At 36.0% G+C, this 17,004-nt stretch overlaps 1 protein-coding gene across 3 annotated transcripts in view; it reads right to left on the bottom strand.

The window, feature by feature from the left end:
- The window catches only part of MIPOL1 (mirror-image polydactyly 1), a 251,386-nt gene extending 237,931 nt beyond the window's left edge, over window positions 1-13,455 (bottom strand). For 2 of the 3 annotated variants that reach the window (XM_031453612.2, XM_031453615.2), the window contains exon 1: window positions 13,301-13,455. The gene's annotated coding sequence lies outside the window, so the exon portion shown is untranslated. Of the gene's footprint in view, window positions 1-13,128; window positions 13,277-13,300 lie in introns of those variants that run through there. The other variant, XM_031453613.2, reaches the window with a different exon arrangement.
- Between the last annotated feature and the right edge of the window lie 3,549 nt (window positions 13,456-17,004).

Genomic DNA, 17,004 nt, shown 5'->3' with positions numbered 1-17,004 from the left:
CGAAGAGATAAGTGGTCACTAAAATTTTATATTTCACAAACCAGTAAAATTTCTAAAACAAAAATTGTTACTAGGCTTTTATAAAGTTAAGGCTTAAAAAAAAAAGAAGCAACTACCTTAGCTTATACATTCATAAAATAAAGAACATTTTAGCAAAATGTATCTTCAAAAAACACAACCCTTTAAATTGAATAAATTTAACTTTCTGAAAAAGCCAAGGGCATTCTGGGAAGACTGTGGTAGAAGCTGCACAGTTTTTGAACCTCCTCAAATTATCTCCTTAAAAATAGAGCAACCAGGATGGCAAAAACAAACCCATAAACACAATATTAACCATAAAACTAGGTAAACACAAAAATACAACACCAACCACTATAATAAGACCTGCAAGATATCCAACATCTGTGCAGGAAGGAGGAGGGGGAACAACAGAGAGTGAAGGGGCATCTTAGAGCCATGAGACTCTCTATAAGCAGCAGGTATGGGGTATGCTCTCAACAAGCAAGTAAGAGTGCAAAGGTCCTCAACAAGGTCTGCAGTAAAGGGACTGGAGCAGGCAAAGCCTTATGAACTCTCAAAACTTTTGGACAAGTTTCTTGCATCTGAGGAGAAACAGAAATAGTCTAAATTCAGTAGGGAAGACACAATATGAACAAAGCAAAGTCCAGATAAAAGCTAGAAAAGGGAAGGTGATACAGACAAAAGATCTTAGAAAGTTACTGGCCATTATTTAAAACTTCCCAAAACAACAGTAAATATTTTTCTAAATAATTATTTACTTTAAAATTTTTGACAATTCATCTGGAAGATTTCAAAGGGCTTAAAAATCATTATATCCTTAAAATAAATACACTCAACTATATAAGCACAGAAGTCAAAGCCGATCCAATGTTAATGTCAAATGATGCTGAATTCTCAATTTGGTAGGAATCACTGATCAAAAAAAATATTAGAGACAGAAATTCTAGGCACTGCCCAAATGACCCTATCCTATAGAAAATAATCCAGAATCCACAGAAACAAAAGTAGGAAGGAAGAAGGAAAAAGAAATCATCCCTTACATTCACCACCAAATATAAAATACTTTAAAAACCCTAGTGAGTTTTGTCATTTTTGTTTTACATATTTATACATGTCCAATCAATGTCTACACATACTTGATGTTTTCCACAATAATATTAAGTATTTTTCTTCCAATCACTTCAACAGTTGTTTAATATTCCATTGGATGGCAGTATCATAGTTTTCTGTTATGAATACCACTAGAGGAAACATCTTTGTGACAGTTAAAAAAAACTCATTAATACTAAATGTGGCAATGTTAAAGAGTAGTCTAAATTCTTCTCCACTAATAGGCAAATAACACAATCTTTTGTTTTTCATAAAGTAATTCCTAAAATCAAGAACAAATTTTGGAAGAAAATGATTCCAAAAAACCTTAGTGAAGAAAATAATTAATTTCTCTTGTTGTTTTTTAATTGAAGTATAGTCAGTTTATAATGTTGTGTAAATTTCTGGTGTAATGTTTCAGTCATACAAATACATACATACATTCATTTTCATATTCTTTTTCACTATAGGTTACAACAAGATATTGAATATAGTTCCCTGTGCTATACAGTATAAACTTGTTTTATTTATTTTTTTTACTGAGTTATAGTCAGTTTACAATATTGCGTCAATTTCTGGTGTACAGCACAATTTTTCAGTCATATATGAATATATATATATATATTCATTTTCATACTCTTTTTCACCACAAAGTACTACAAGATCTTGAATATATTTCCCTGTGCTATATCTATTTTATATATAGTAGTTAGTATCTGTAAATTTCGAACTCCCAATTTATCCCTTCCCACCCCCTTTACCCCCGGTTAACCTTAAGTTTGTTCTCTAGGTCAGTGAGTCTGTTTCTGTTTGGTAAATAAGTTTGTGTCTTTTTTTTTTTTTTTTTTTAGATTCCACATATGAGTGATATCATATGGTATTTTTCTTTCTCTTTCTGGCTTACTTCACTTAGAATGATGATCAGGTCCACTGCATTGCTGCAAACAGCATTATTTTATTCTTTTTTATGGCTGAGTAGTATTCAATTGTATAAATATACCACATCTTTATCCATTCATTTGTTGATGGACATTTAGGTTGTTTCCTTGTCTTGGATACTGTAAACAATGCTGCTATGAATACTGGGACTCATGTATCTTTTGAATTAGAGTTCCCACTGGATATATGCCCATGAGTGAGATTGCTGCATCATATGGTTAGTCTATTTTTAGTTTTCTGAGGAATCTCCATACTGTTTTCCATAATGGCTGCACTAAACTATATTCCCACCAATAGCATAGGAGGGTTCCCTTTTCTCCACACCCTCTCCAGCATTTATCGTTTGTGGACTATTTAATGGCCATTCTGACCAGTGTGAGGTGATATGTCATTGCAGTTCTGATTTGCATTTCTCTGATAATTATCAATATTGAGCATTTTTTCACATGCCTATTGGCCATTTGTATGTCTTCACTGGAGAACTGCTTGTTTAGGTCTTCTGCCCATTTTTGGATTGGGCTGTTTGTTTTGTCGTTGTTGTTGTTAATTTCTCTAATTTTTAAGGTATACTTGCATACAGACTAAAAGCTTCCAGAACCAGTTAGTAATCATGTGACAGAATATTTAAATGAGATTTTAATTCTAAAATGGCTAACAAAAAATATAGGCGTTTTAAAGATGCATAAGATTTTAATTTAAAATAAGATGAAAATCACCTGCATGAAATAAAGACAATAGAAATCAAGTCACTGAAATCCTAAGCTGAGTGTCTTAACCAGTACAGAATCACAAAGAAACTCAGTGAGTTTTTGTATATGAACTTCCCAAATTACAATTCATCTACCCAAATGAATCAGAATAATCCTGCCTACTGTGCCAGCTCATGCCACTGAATAAAATGTTCTACTTTGGGATACTGTAAGCTGTATCACACAATATCTTCAGCTCCCATGCTGTTAACAAGCTGTTAGACATAAATTAAGGAAATAGCTCCAATTTACATTAAATTTAAAAGATAATAAAAGTATTAAACTACTAATTAGTTCCAAGACAGGCGGCTTAAAGAGGAGGTCTGTCATGCTTCAGAAAATACACCATTTAAAGAAATTTAAATGGTTAACAATTTTTTAGGTTGTATGTATGCGGTTGAGACTTAATGCAAAACAATATTTCAACCCCCAAATGCAAATAATATCTATAAGAAATTACCATTCAAATTCCACCTAAGAAGTAGAGCAATAATGCAAAATTTTTTCTATGTGAACACTTATATTCTTGTACCTTAACATAAAATTACATGATCTTAGTTCATACTTGGTAAGACATTACTTTCTAAAATCAAAACATTTAAAATAAATAGATAAATAACAAAATGCACATGTAGGGGTGAAAAAACTTTTCACTGATCCTCTTAAGATCCCTAGCTGGACCTGAATATTAAACTGACAAAGACAGATCAACAAGAGAAAAACAGACAAATTTATTTAATGTAAGTTTTATGTGACAAGGGAACCTTCACAAAGAAATGAAGACCCGATGAAACAGGCTTGGGCATTTTTATACTGTTTTATACTATGAACAGCGGAGAGTCATGGATAAAAACATTACAGAACAAAAGGATATGAGCCAAGAGTAGTAAAATGGGGAAAACTTAGCAAGGCCTGTTCGTTCAGATTCCTCTTGGTATCCTCCATCTTCAGAGATAAAGATGTTCCTCTCCTCCAGGTAGAGGGAAGGCACCTCTCACATGAGGGTCTTATGATCTGCTTAGGTGAAGAAAGGGGAGGTCAGAGAGTCCTTCCTGCACCTGCTATTTCTCAAAATCCTTCAGCTTTAAAATAGTCAACGTGTCAAGGTACCATATTTTGGGGTAGCATGTTCTGAACCCCATCAATACAAATGAAAATATCCTACAAATTACCCTTTCCTAACTATATATTATTTAGGATAATAGAGCACAGGGGAAAAAAGCAAGCAAATACTAATTAAAAGAAAGCAGAGGGGCTATGTTAACATTAAACAAAGTAAAACAAGAAATATCACCAAGACTAAGGGCATTAAAAGGCTTAAATCACTAATAAGACATAAACAATCCTATATATGTAAGCACTTCACAAAAGAATGTCAAAATACACAAGGTGAAAACTGATGAAAGGGACAACAAATCCATAATCATAGCTGGAAACCTCACCACACCTCTCTTCAGTAACCATGTACTAGAAAATTGGCAAAGATATACAGGACTCAGTACTGTCAACCAACCTGACCTATTTGACATTTATAGACAACTCCACCCAGCAAAGAATACACCATCTTTTCAAGTGCACATGGCACATGTGCCAAAAAAGACTCTATCCTGGTCCACTAAAAAACAAACAAACAAACAAACTCAATACATTCTGAATAAAAACTGAAATCATACAAATGTTATCTTACCACAACAGAAATTAACTAGAAATCATTAACCGAAAGATACTTCAAAAATTTCCAAACACTCCTAAATAACATATGGTTTAAAAAGGAAGAGTAAAGGGAAATTTAAAAATATTTCTAACTATATAAAAATGGAAGTGTATCAAAATTTGTGGGATGGAGCTAGAATCAGTGCTTAGAGGGAATTTACAGTACTAAACATATGTATTAAAAAAGGGAAGAAGGCCTCTCAGTCATATCTAAGCTTCCATCTTTTAGAAAATGCAAAATTAAGAGAAAGTTAAACTCAAAGTAAGCAGAAGGATGGAAAAGACAAAAATCAATGAAACTGAAAATGTAAAATCAACACAGAAAAATCAATGAAACCAAAAGCTGGTTCTTTGAAAAAAACCATGAAATTGATAACCCTCTTGCTAGATTGATCAAGATAAAAATAAAGATGACATATATTGCCAATATCAGGAAGAGGAGGAGGATATTAAAACAATCCCATATGTGTCCTTTTTCTTTTCTTTTTTTTTTGGATTCCAAATATAAGTGATATTATGTGGTATTTTTCTTTCTGTTACTCCAAATGGCATTATTTTATTCATTTTTTATAGCTAAGTAGTATTCTTATTTACAAAACACAAACTCACAGATGTAGAAAACAAACTTATGGTTGCAGGGGGAGGGATTAATTGGGACTTCAGGATTTGCAGATATTAACTACTATATATGAAATATATAAACAATGAGGTCCTACTGTATAGCACAGGGAACTACATTCAATACCTTGTAATGGCCTATAATGAAAAAGAATATGAAAAGGAATATATATATGTAAAAATTAATCACTATGCTGTACACCAGAAATTCACACAACACTGTAAATCGACTATATGTTAATAAAAAATCCCATAGATAAAAAGGGACTATTACAAACTACTTCACACCTACAAATATGACAAATTCCTTGAAAGATACAATTACCAAAGCTAACTCAGTAAGAATAGATAACCAGAATAGTCTTGCATCTATTAAAGAAACTGAATTCATAGTTTCAAAAACTTTCCAACAGAGAAAACTCCAGCCCTGAAGGATATAAGATCTCTTAAGTCTTCTTTCATTCTTGGACACCTCCTTCTTGAGGAGGCTTCTCTCAAATCTGGACCATCTGTTCTCTAGGCCTGCTACACAGATACCCATTCTGGGACATCATTTCATCGTTCTCCTAGGTTGCATTTACTATTTCCTACATTCCAGGTCTTTCCTTCACTTCTTTATTTTGCTAGAGCACAGGTTCTGAGGCTTTTCAGGTCTGAAAACATCTTCATTCTAACTCTTTTACTTTGCTGTTGGTTAAGAAAACTGAAGCTGACATATTCAATTCTTTTTTGTTTTTAGGTTTCCTCTCTGGAAACCTTTAGGATTTTTTTTTCATTCTTGGTGCTGTGAAATTTCATAAACATGTGCCCACGGCTAGGCTTTTTTATTTTTTAAATCGAACACTCTTCAGAACAGAAACATGGAATCCTGTACACCTAGTTTTAATGAAGGTCGTTTTTGTTGGGGGTGATAGAATTTGGGGCAATGTTTTTCTGTCATCTTTTTATTTATTTTACTTGAAAGAGTTTATAATGGCATACTGTGTTTTTATAAAAACTACACCATAGAAAATTACAAGAACATCCCACGATGTCAAATAAGGGTTTAAATGTGCAAACTCTGATTCCACAATTCTACTTCTAGAATTCCATATTCTAGCAAAGGGTGCAATGCAAACATACATTCAAGAACATGAACTGTAGTGCTGTTTATAATATTAGAAAATTAGAAACAACATAAATGTCTTTCAGCTAAATATCTGGACAAAAAAACCTATGGTGCATACATTCTATAAACACTATGTATGTATATACTATATACTATAAACACACGTATATTGACATAGATGTATAAAACACTATTAAGTGAAATGGGGTAGTTGTAAAATAAAGCATGACCATTGTTATAAGAAAACTAAAAGCAACAAACCAAAACCACGTGTTTAGATACATAAATACACGTAAGGAAATGCATAAAGAAATAAATGTCTGAAAGGATATATTTCAGAATGTGATAGTCTCTACAAATAGCCAGTAAAAGAACTGCAAAGCATATATAATTTTCATAATAACAGAGGGTAAAAAATGGAATAATAAAAATATGAATGGATGAAATGATCCAACTACCAAGTGTTCCAGTAAGAAAAGATGTCCCAGTGGATTTTTAAAAATCCAATTCATGTAAACATTAGCCAAAAGAAGGCTGATATAGCTACACCAAAATCAGAAAGAGGTCACAGATGGGAGAAACTCAGGAAACATGACAACTATAATATGGGATCTGGATTGCGTCCTAGAGCAGGAAAGGAACATTAATGGAAAAACTAGCAATAAAGTATATAATTTAGTGAATTGTAACAATATTAATTTCTTGATTTTGAAAACTGTACTATGATTATGCATTGTATTAATATTAGAAGCAGAGTGAAGGGTTTACAGGAACTCTCTACCATTTTTGCAACTTTAGGATGTATAAAATTATTTCAAAATAGTTTTTAAAAAATTAGATTAGACTTTAAAACAAAAAGCATGAGAGATAAAAATGTACACTTCATGGAACAAAGGTTCAATTCATAAGAAGACAGACTAATTATAAAGTTGTATGCTTCTAATAACATGACCTCAAAACAAATTAATCAAAAATTGACAGAACTACTAGGGAGAAATAGGATCCAAAATTACACAGAGAGATTTAACATGAAGTAAACTGTCAGCAACTGATAATTAAAAGACACACACACACACACACACACACACACACACACACATACATACAGACACACAAATCAGTAAGAAAGATTTTTAACAACAGTATTAACAAACTTCACATAATAGACACATATAACTGCATCAACTGCAAAATTTACATCACATATATACAGTCATACTCACAAAGCATTCAAAAAATATACAAAACACATTTCATTTGTCCCTTTTTTTTTTTAGGTTCCACATATGAGTGATATCATATGGTATTTTTCTTTCTCTTTCTGGCTTACTTCACTTAGAGTGACATTCTCCAGGGCCATTCATGTTGCTGCAAATGGCATTATTTTATCTTTTTTATGGCTGAGTAGTATTCCATGGTATAAATATACCACAAGTTCTTTATCTAGTCATCTGTCGATGGACATTTAGGTTGTTTCCATGTATTTGCTATTGTAAATAGTGCTGCTATGAACATTGGGCATCTTTTTAAATTAAGGTTCCCTCTGCATATATGCCCAGGAGTGGGATTCCTGGGTCATATGATAAGTTTATATTTAGTCTTTTGAGGAAGCTCCATACTGTTTTCCACAATGGCTGCACCAAACTGCATTCCCACCAACAGTGTAGGAGGGACAAAGCACATTTCAATGATTATTCAATTCAAAATATTTGATGGTAGTTACATGTGTGTTAACTTTTTATTTATTCATTGAACTATCCATGTATATTTTTTACATGTACTAAATTTCACAATAAAGATTTTAAAAAGTTAACTGATCTATATTATTTATTTATACACTCACTCACTAATTTGTTTTTAAAAACGTGTTCCACAGCAGCAAAACCCTGAAGATAAAACTATGAAGATGGAAAACTGGTATGCTCCAAGAGGAAGCAAAACAAGATTCAAGATCAAGGGTGCCAGTAAAAGTATCCCTGTTGTACTCTAGTAGTTTCTGAAACTTATAAATCCAGGGATACTAAAGGCAATTCTCAAAATAATATTTATACATACTCACATCACCCTAATGCAAAACTGGAGATAAATAAGAGCAGACTACCTGGCTATCTACATCCCAAACAGTATCAAATCTAAATTAAAGACACTTCAATATAGACAATATCTGAATCAGAGGTGCTCATGCCAAACTGCCAAAAGCAGTTCTATGGTACATTCGCCCCATGATTATCCAATTTAATAAAACCCCAAACCAAATCAACTTTCAGAGTCATCACCTCTTTATATTGCCAGTTTTGAGATAAAACAAACGGAACAGTTAAGTGGTTAGTATTTGACTATGCAAAAAGTAAAAATTGTATCCTCAAATAGGTTTAAGATGATAAAAACAGACTGAAGCTATGTTCACAAAAACTTCAGGAAGAACTATTTCTTTCACTAAAAAATTTCTGAAATTAATAAGAGCAGTTTATTAGTTAGTTATTGCTACCTAACAAATCACTCCAAAGCTCAGCAGCTTAAAACAATGCACATTTGTCATCGCAGTTTCTGAGGAATTGGATGTTGCTTAGTTCCTCAGTTTAGAGTCTCTCACAAGGTTGCAGTTACAGTGTCAGTCTGGGCTACAGTCATCTCAAGGCTTAACTGGGATGAGATCTTTTAACTTCATTCAGGGATTGTTGGCAGAATTCAGTTCCTTGGAGGTTATCAGACTGAGAACCTCAGTTCTGCATGAGCCATTGGTCAAAGGTCCCCCTCAATTCCTTGATGGGTGAGGCTTTCTATAGGTCAACTCAATATGGCAGCTGGCTTCATCGCAGTGAGCAAGTAAGAGAGTGACAGCAAAAAGGAAGTAATAGGCTTTATAATCTAATCTCAGAAGTGATATCCCACCACTTTCACCATATTCTATTAGAAGTGAGCCTCTAGGTCTAGTTTACCCTTAAAGGGAAAGTATTACATAAGACTGATTACCAGGGTTATCTCAGAAGGCTGCCTATCATAAGCAGCATAATGAAAAAGCAACTGGAATACAAAGTGAGGAGAACTGGAGTCTAGTCACTATGTGCCTAAATATAATCTCTCAAAATATAATCTTCCACTGAAAAAAACTGAGAGGGAAGCCTACATGACCTTAAATTCTAAACCCTGTGCTTCTCTATCATGTCTTTTGGAAAGGATTACCAAGGATTAGAGATACTCAGTCAAAATGCCTCATTTTACAAAAGAGAGGAGAGTTGCAGGAAGGGTTAACACAGACTGGTAGTAAGCCACAGCTATTCTTCTCTTATGCCCAGTGCTCTTTGCACTGTAACATATTCCTTTTGCAATTAATGCTCTAAAACAAGTCTATCCTCTCTTTGTAAGTCTCAAAATCCAATAAATTCAAAAAGGGAGAATAATAATACAGTAATACAGTACTAACAAGAGCAGAAAGAATTGGTTCATGTTGTGCAATGTATCTTAATATTGTGCAATATACCCTAAAGCTATCTCTGTAGGTGGCATGTGAGATGGAAGTGAGCTATCCTCTGCCCATCCCCAGTCCCAGGTATCCAGACACACTAGTAATAAGATTACTGGAAGGAAAGTATACAAGCAACAGATAATAGATCAAGTAATAAGATTTGTTGGAAGGGAAGTATAAAAGCAACAGATAACAGGTCATAGCAAAGAATAGTCAACTTAAACAAAGTAAACAAGATCAGATGTAACCTAAATGAAGTATCTAAAAACAGAAACTGCAACCAGAAAGGGCAAGGTTTGTTCCCATTGGAATCCTGGCAAATGGACAATCCGAGGTCAACAATGGCAATGCATGCAATGAAGGCAATGTCCTAGGTACTCTAGGAAGCAAATGACAACAGCTAGACTGGCAGAGAAATCCTTATGAATGCAGAAGCATCAATCAGGGTCTAGTACAATCACATATTTCTACTACATAAATACCTTATTTGCTCCGTTATCAGGGCAGGACAGGGAACAGTTTTCACTTGTCAGAGAATCCTGTCCACCAGCACATACCCTTTACCAGCCACAACTATTTGTAGTAACTCCAACTCTGGTGAAAATATTGCAGTGAAAACATTTCATGTGTGTACAACTGTTGTGTTGAAAGGTATCTGTATTAATCTAAATATGTATACACATACATACACACATATAAATGTATAACTGGATCCAGAATTTCTATATAAGAAAGGCTTATGGACACCAGTAGGTTGGTGGTGGAAGCCGGGGCCTAGAGGTTTATCTTAAATCTGTGTTTGCATAAAAAGCAAGCAAGATTATCCATATCAAAGAAAAAGATCACACTGATAGAGACTGCCCAGAGCCTCTCATTAGTATTAGCAGATATCTAATTATATATCTAAATTCACTTCTATAAACAACCTAGAAAAAAGAGCTAAAAATGTTAAAAGGCTAAAATAGTATTTAAAGAAAGCTTTTGGTACTTTCAAGAGTTTTGTTTTGCTTTTTAATGTGTGTGTGTGATACTTTTGGTACCGATGAAAGGCAGAGGGCCAAAAATAAGAGAAGATGAACTGGACAGTTCAAAGGGGTATTTAAGGAAGAGAGGACCACCAATCCAGGCAGGGGTGCCACAGTTGAGTTTCATGGCCCAAGCCATTGGCTATTTCCGCCTATATTATGAGTATACTCAAACAGGTAGAAATAAATTTCAATCAAGCCATCCCAAGATGGAACAGCTCAAAAGACAATATCCTTCTCAAAGTATTTAAAAAAGTAGTTTATGCTTTTTTACACTCTTTTACTCAGTGTCCAAAAATGGCCACATATTTATCTCTTTTCTAGGCTTTTATGCAAATCAACAAAGAACTGTGTTTCCCTTCTTTTCTCACTTCTTACTCCTCTTCTGTTCCTTAGCTTTGAAGGGACAGGAGAAAGGAGGAGCAGCAGTAAGAACAATTTAGATAAGCCTCAGACAGGTCTCTAATTAGTCTTGAGGTAAAACTGGCAAAAGGCAAAGAAAGTATGCTTAGAGATTTGAAGTTTAACACCAAAACAGTACAACACACACTACTTAATACATTATGTATTTATACTTTTCCATTATAGCCCCATCTAATGATATCACCACCATCAATAAGCAGAATATTGAGCAGTCATTTATGAACAGTCATTTTTCAGCATAACCAGTGGTTAACAAATTGGAAGGAAGCAAGGAGAGAAAAGAAAATTAAAGAAAGAGGAAAAGAGGGAAGGCAAGCAGGAAGCATGCAAGCAGGGAGGCAAAAGAAAAAAGGTAGAAAGAAAAAGAAAGAAACAAAGGAAGGAAGGAAGAAATTACAGAAGAGATTGTATATGGCCTGCAAAGCCTAACATACCAGCAGCCCTACCTTTGCACAATACTGCTTTAACCGAAACTCTACAAAGCAAAGACTGCCTATATTAACTATCCTGTCCTTAAAGAAAATTTGATGACCCCTGCCAATGGCCAAAAGACATAAGAAAAGGTGTTAAATATCATTAGTCATTAGGGAAATTAGGGAAAAACCCCAAGGTGATATCACTACCCACCAATATGGCTAAAATGAAAAGGACAGTACTAAATGTTGCAAGCATCTGGAGAAGCCAGAACTCTCAAACACTGCTAACAGGAGTGTTAACTGACACAATAAATTTGAAAAACTTTTTGGTAGTGTCTACCAGAAATACTTATCTGCATATTCTATAATATAGCCATTTCACCAGTACGTATACATCCAACAGAAATGTACACACATGTTCATCAAAATACTTACAAAAATGTTCACAGTAGCCCTACTGGTAATAGCCAAAAACTAGACAGAATACTGTATAGCGTTAAGAATAAACTACTGTTGCATAACTTGTATAAATTTCATACATATAATATTGAGCAAAAGTGAGACACCAAGGACTACACATTGTATGACTCCATTTATATAAAGTCAATATGTAAATTTACTGATGATCAGAAACGAAGATAATTGCTTCCTTTGGAAAAGAGACACAAAGTAGGGCTTCTAGCATGCAAGTGATGCTCTTTCTTGATCTAACTACCAGATACTTGGATATGCACACTTTGTGAAAATTCAATGAGCTGTACACTTAACGTTTCATGCACTCTATCATACTTCCCTCACCAATGAGGTATCTTAATTCCTTTTAACTTACATAGAGGTCAGCTTTGTTTTAATTTTCTTGGTATACTATTGCACAGGATACCCAAATGTTTACGTACCGTCATTTTAGGTTAGTTCCACACTAGATCCCAAGGACAAACTTTAAAAAGCCAATAACTTGTTATTGTCAAAATTATCCGGGGAAGGGGTGGGGAGAACCTCCTTAAAATGGAGTTTTGTTTGGCCCTTTGTGTTGGCTTACCTTTGTCAACTACCACTCTGATTTAACCTGCATAAAATGTTCACAGGAGCTTTTCAAAAAGCCTGTGCTTGTGGAAAGTTTCTTCTTTCTACGACAGCTCGTCTAATAATGCTGTTATTTTGTGTTTATCCAGTTCCTCCCATCCATGGAGCTTAAAGTATTTCACAAATACTGTTGGGTGGTGTCACCTTCAGTTACAGAAATTTGGGCCCAGAGACATTGTGAACCAAAAAAACTCTTACAGCATGGCTCAACGTGCCTAAAGAAGCATGCATTCTTTGCCGAAACTTACAAGTGTGAGAACTGAAATATAAAACGAAAGAGTGACTATTAAGGGCACAGAGTCAATCATAGGTTGAGCCAAGACCCAAACCTAACTCGCTGCCTCTTAAGAGAAAAGCAAGCAAGCAAAAACCTACACACTTGAGTAAATGCTCAGCTGCTGAACTCTTGTAATAGGAAACAGGCGAAGATGCCGAAATCATGCCCATGGGGAAGACCTGAGGACCCCACGACGCTGACCTTCGCGTGAGCCCCATCACTCCCGGCCACACGGGGCAGACATTCACTGGGTGCAGTTTCTGCGTGGCCCCTTCTCCTTCTTCAGGGAGGCTGCGGCCGGAAATCCCAGGGCTGGTCTAAACCCACCCGTCCTTTTCTCCGGTCGCCCAAACCTCCCACCCTCCGGGTTTACCTCAGATGCGCCCCGCACCGCCCCGGGAGCCGACTCTGCGCGCTCGCCCAGAGTTTCTCAGGCCCGATGCGCAGCCACCACGTCAGCCAATCGCCGCTCGCTCGGAGGCTCCCTGTCGGGGGCTCCTCTGCGCGAAGAGGTACGCGCGCCGCCGAACGACCTGGCGCGGCGCGACGGGGGAGGGAGCCAGCCGCACGCGGCGCGGGGGCCCACGGGGAACGGAGGCGGGGCCGGCGCCAGGCAGGGGCAGGCGGCGCCACGGGGCATGCGCGTGCCACACCACCGGGCCGCGGGGCGGAGCCTCTGGGCAATGGAGGGGCTTGGAAAGTCTTCGCTGGAGTTCGGAGAAGGGAGAAGGAGGTTTGAGTAGTCTTCTTCTGTACCTGCTCCTTCGGGCGCTACGGTTGTCGGATCTGAGGCGACGGGCGCATTCTGCGGAAGCAAAGTATTCTCTGGACAAAACTTAATCTACTTAGAGGAGGAAAACCGCGTCCTTAAAAGCGCCCCAATTTGAGCGTTGTCGAGTGTCCACAAGAGCAGGCAGAATTTGGCTTCCTATTTTGTGTGTGGTTTAGAGGTGAGATGGGACGCCAGGAAGAGAAGAGGGTCGTGTTGGCAAGTCATGGTTGAATGAAAAAGGCTGTTGTTGGACTCCAGTTGGGGGAGCAAAAAGCAATGCCTAGCTCCTAGACTAAAATTTGGGGGTGGTGACCTGTTGACTTAAATACTTAAGAGACACGGTTACTTAACGTTTAATATATGGATTTTGTTGAACCTTTCAGGATTAAGTCCTCAATACCTCCCTGTTGAAACAAGTAAGTAGTATAGCTGATAGTAATTCAAGTATGGTTTTCTTGTACCACAGATCAGTAGTGCTTTTATAAATGTTACGTTAACTCCTTCAGACACCAAATATTTATTGAGCATATACTATGTGCCAGGTACTTTTCTGGGTTTTGGACAATAAGCGATAATAATGATGTTTTTTACACATCCCCAAAGAGTAGGCATAATAGGAAGTGTTGACAGGTTCCCAAGTTAGTGGGTAAAGTTAATGAAAGGAACTTAAACTTTAGTAGATGTAAAAAAAAGGACTGAAAAAAAAAAGACATGAAAAAATTGGTTATAAAGTTGGAACAAAAAATTTATAATGTTTACAAACTCTTGGTTATTGTAATGAATGGACAGTGCTCTGAAGAGGTATTTTTTTTTTCTTTGTATGTTTTGTTTTAATAGATTCAGCTTTCAAATGCAGTTTTCTTTACTTTACTTCAGTCAGGGTCCGAATCAGATATTTATGGACAACAAGTACCATAAAAATACAATAGACAAAAGGAGGAGTGGTATAGTTTGTTAGAGTAGATGGGAAGGGCACTTTAATCAGGAAAAAAGACTTGTGAAAAGGTTTGGGCCAACTCAAATTTTATGTAAAAGAAAGGAAGGAAAGTTGCTTTGCCTAGCTAATGAATAACAAGAAATAAGTGGGGGAGAGGATAGTGACCACAACACTGAAAAAATTCAAACCAAGTAATGAATTCATAGGTTAAATTTAGGGAAGGTGACTGTACTATTTTTCTTTGGGTAAAGGTACATTAACCCTCTTTTTTTAAAGCTCATTTTCTGGGTGCTTGAAGTCTCCAGGGTAAAGAAAAAAATCCATTTTTTTAAGTAACCTGTTTTTCTTTTTTATTCAATGAGTTCAAATATGCCTTTTCTTCTAAATCCTTCTTCCAACTTATCCGAAGTAACTCTGTAATGTTCTTTTCCTGAACTTTTCAGACCACGATAGCTAATTTTTTCCCAGCTCCCCTTTCACCACCATCACTCACATGTACTTTCTTCATTCTCTATCTTGCTAACATTTGCCAGTCTACAAGAAATGTAAGAGACCAATTAGAGCTTTTTTTCTCTTCTCAAGCTAATTATCTATGCCCTTATCCCTACTATAAGTTGGATAAGGAAGAGAAGGTAAAGACAGTGAACCTCTTTTTCATTACAAAGAGCAAAAGAATGTCAGACTGTGAGTACTCTCAAATCCACAAGTATCATTGGCTTCCCACAATGTGCCAGGCTCTCCAATCACTTTTGGAAATAAAGTAATGAATAAAAACTGTGCACACAAGTAGCTGAGAATGTCATGTATATTAGTCAGGATTCTCTAGAGAAACAGAAACTACAAGATGATAGGTAGAGATGGATTGATTTTTATTGTAAAGGGTATCTTGTTTTAATCTGCAGTTCTGAGCTTAATCTTCTCCTGATGTGTCTATTTCTCTGTTCTCCACCATTCCCTTATTCACCTAATACAGAACTTCAAAATACATAAAGGAAATGTTAGTACTGCAGAGAAAAATCCACAATTAATATAAAATTATAGTCAGATTTCAAATTCATCTCTCTATAATTAATATAAAAAGCAAAGTAAGAGTATATAAGACTTGAACAACACTATCAACCATAACACTATCAACTAACTTACCTAATTGATATTTATAGAACACCTATTAACAGTAGGATACACATTCTTTTCAGATCTGCATAGAATACTCCAAGACAGACCATAATCTATATCATAAAACAAATACAAATTCATTTTAAAAGAGTTATATCAGGAGTGACATTAAGATGGCAAAATAGGCAACCCCAGACCCTCCTTCTCTCATGGAGACACAAACTTAACAATAATACATGGATCAATTGCCTTTGTGAGAAATCCAGAAACCAATTACATGGTTCCCATAGCCAAGGTGAATGTGAAACCAACTGCATCAATGACCAGTAGGAAAATTTGTGGCACTTACTTACAAGTGACCCACCCCGAGTATACATGATTGGGAGGAAACCCTCAACCCCCGTCTTCTCACTGAGGAGAGAAAGGAGTAGGACATATATCCAGTGGTCTGAATTTTCAAGGGGGTGCCTGAGAGACTGGTTTCTTTCTTGCCTGAGTCTAAGTGCTGATAGGAATGGGTGGCCAGTTTGGGGGCTGTTGAGAAAAAAGTAGTCAGTGTGCACCTAATTCCAGAATACTACAGATAGAAGCTAGGTGGAAGTCCAGCACCACAGCTTACTACTGCACCACAGAAGCCACAGTATTGCAGGCAGATGCCAGAGAGAGATCCTCAGTAGAAATTGGTAAGCTTCTTCAATTATTGGGTTACATGTGCAAGCCCAAAGTGGTCATATCTCCAGATAAGGCATAAAAGGTCTCCAGAATCTCTAGCTGGATTGATTGGAGAAAGTCCTCTATGTATAGACAAATGCAGAATCCTATAGTATTGTAATATAGATGCATAAATCACTTTTTAGATGAAATGGACACATTCCTCAAAATAAACACATTACCAAAACTTACTCTAGAATAGAAAATCTCAACAGACCTATAACAAGTAAAGAGACTGAATCAGGAATTTAAAACATGTCAATAAAAACAAGTCCAAGAACAGATGGCTTCACTGGTGAATTATACAAAACATTTAAAGAATTAACAATGGTTCTAAAATGATGCTACATGAAACATGTCAGACATATTGTATGATTTATTTTATATAAAATACTCAGAATAGGCAACCCCATAGAGACAGAAAGTATATCAGTGGTTGCCAAAGGCTGGTAAAAGGGTTAGTGAGGTGTGATTACTTAAAGGGTAGGAGGTGTTCTTCTGGGGTGGCTGTCATTTCATTCACTGAATATTAGTAAGTGCC

The sequence above is a fragment of the Camelus dromedarius genome, chromosome 5 (genome assembly GCF_036321535.1).
Source record: "Camelus dromedarius isolate mCamDro1 chromosome 5, mCamDro1.pat, whole genome shotgun sequence".
In the NCBI taxonomy this organism is placed as follows: Eukaryota; Metazoa; Chordata; class Mammalia; order Artiodactyla; family Camelidae; genus Camelus; species Camelus dromedarius.
This window is presented reverse-complemented; position numbering and strand designations above follow the sequence as displayed.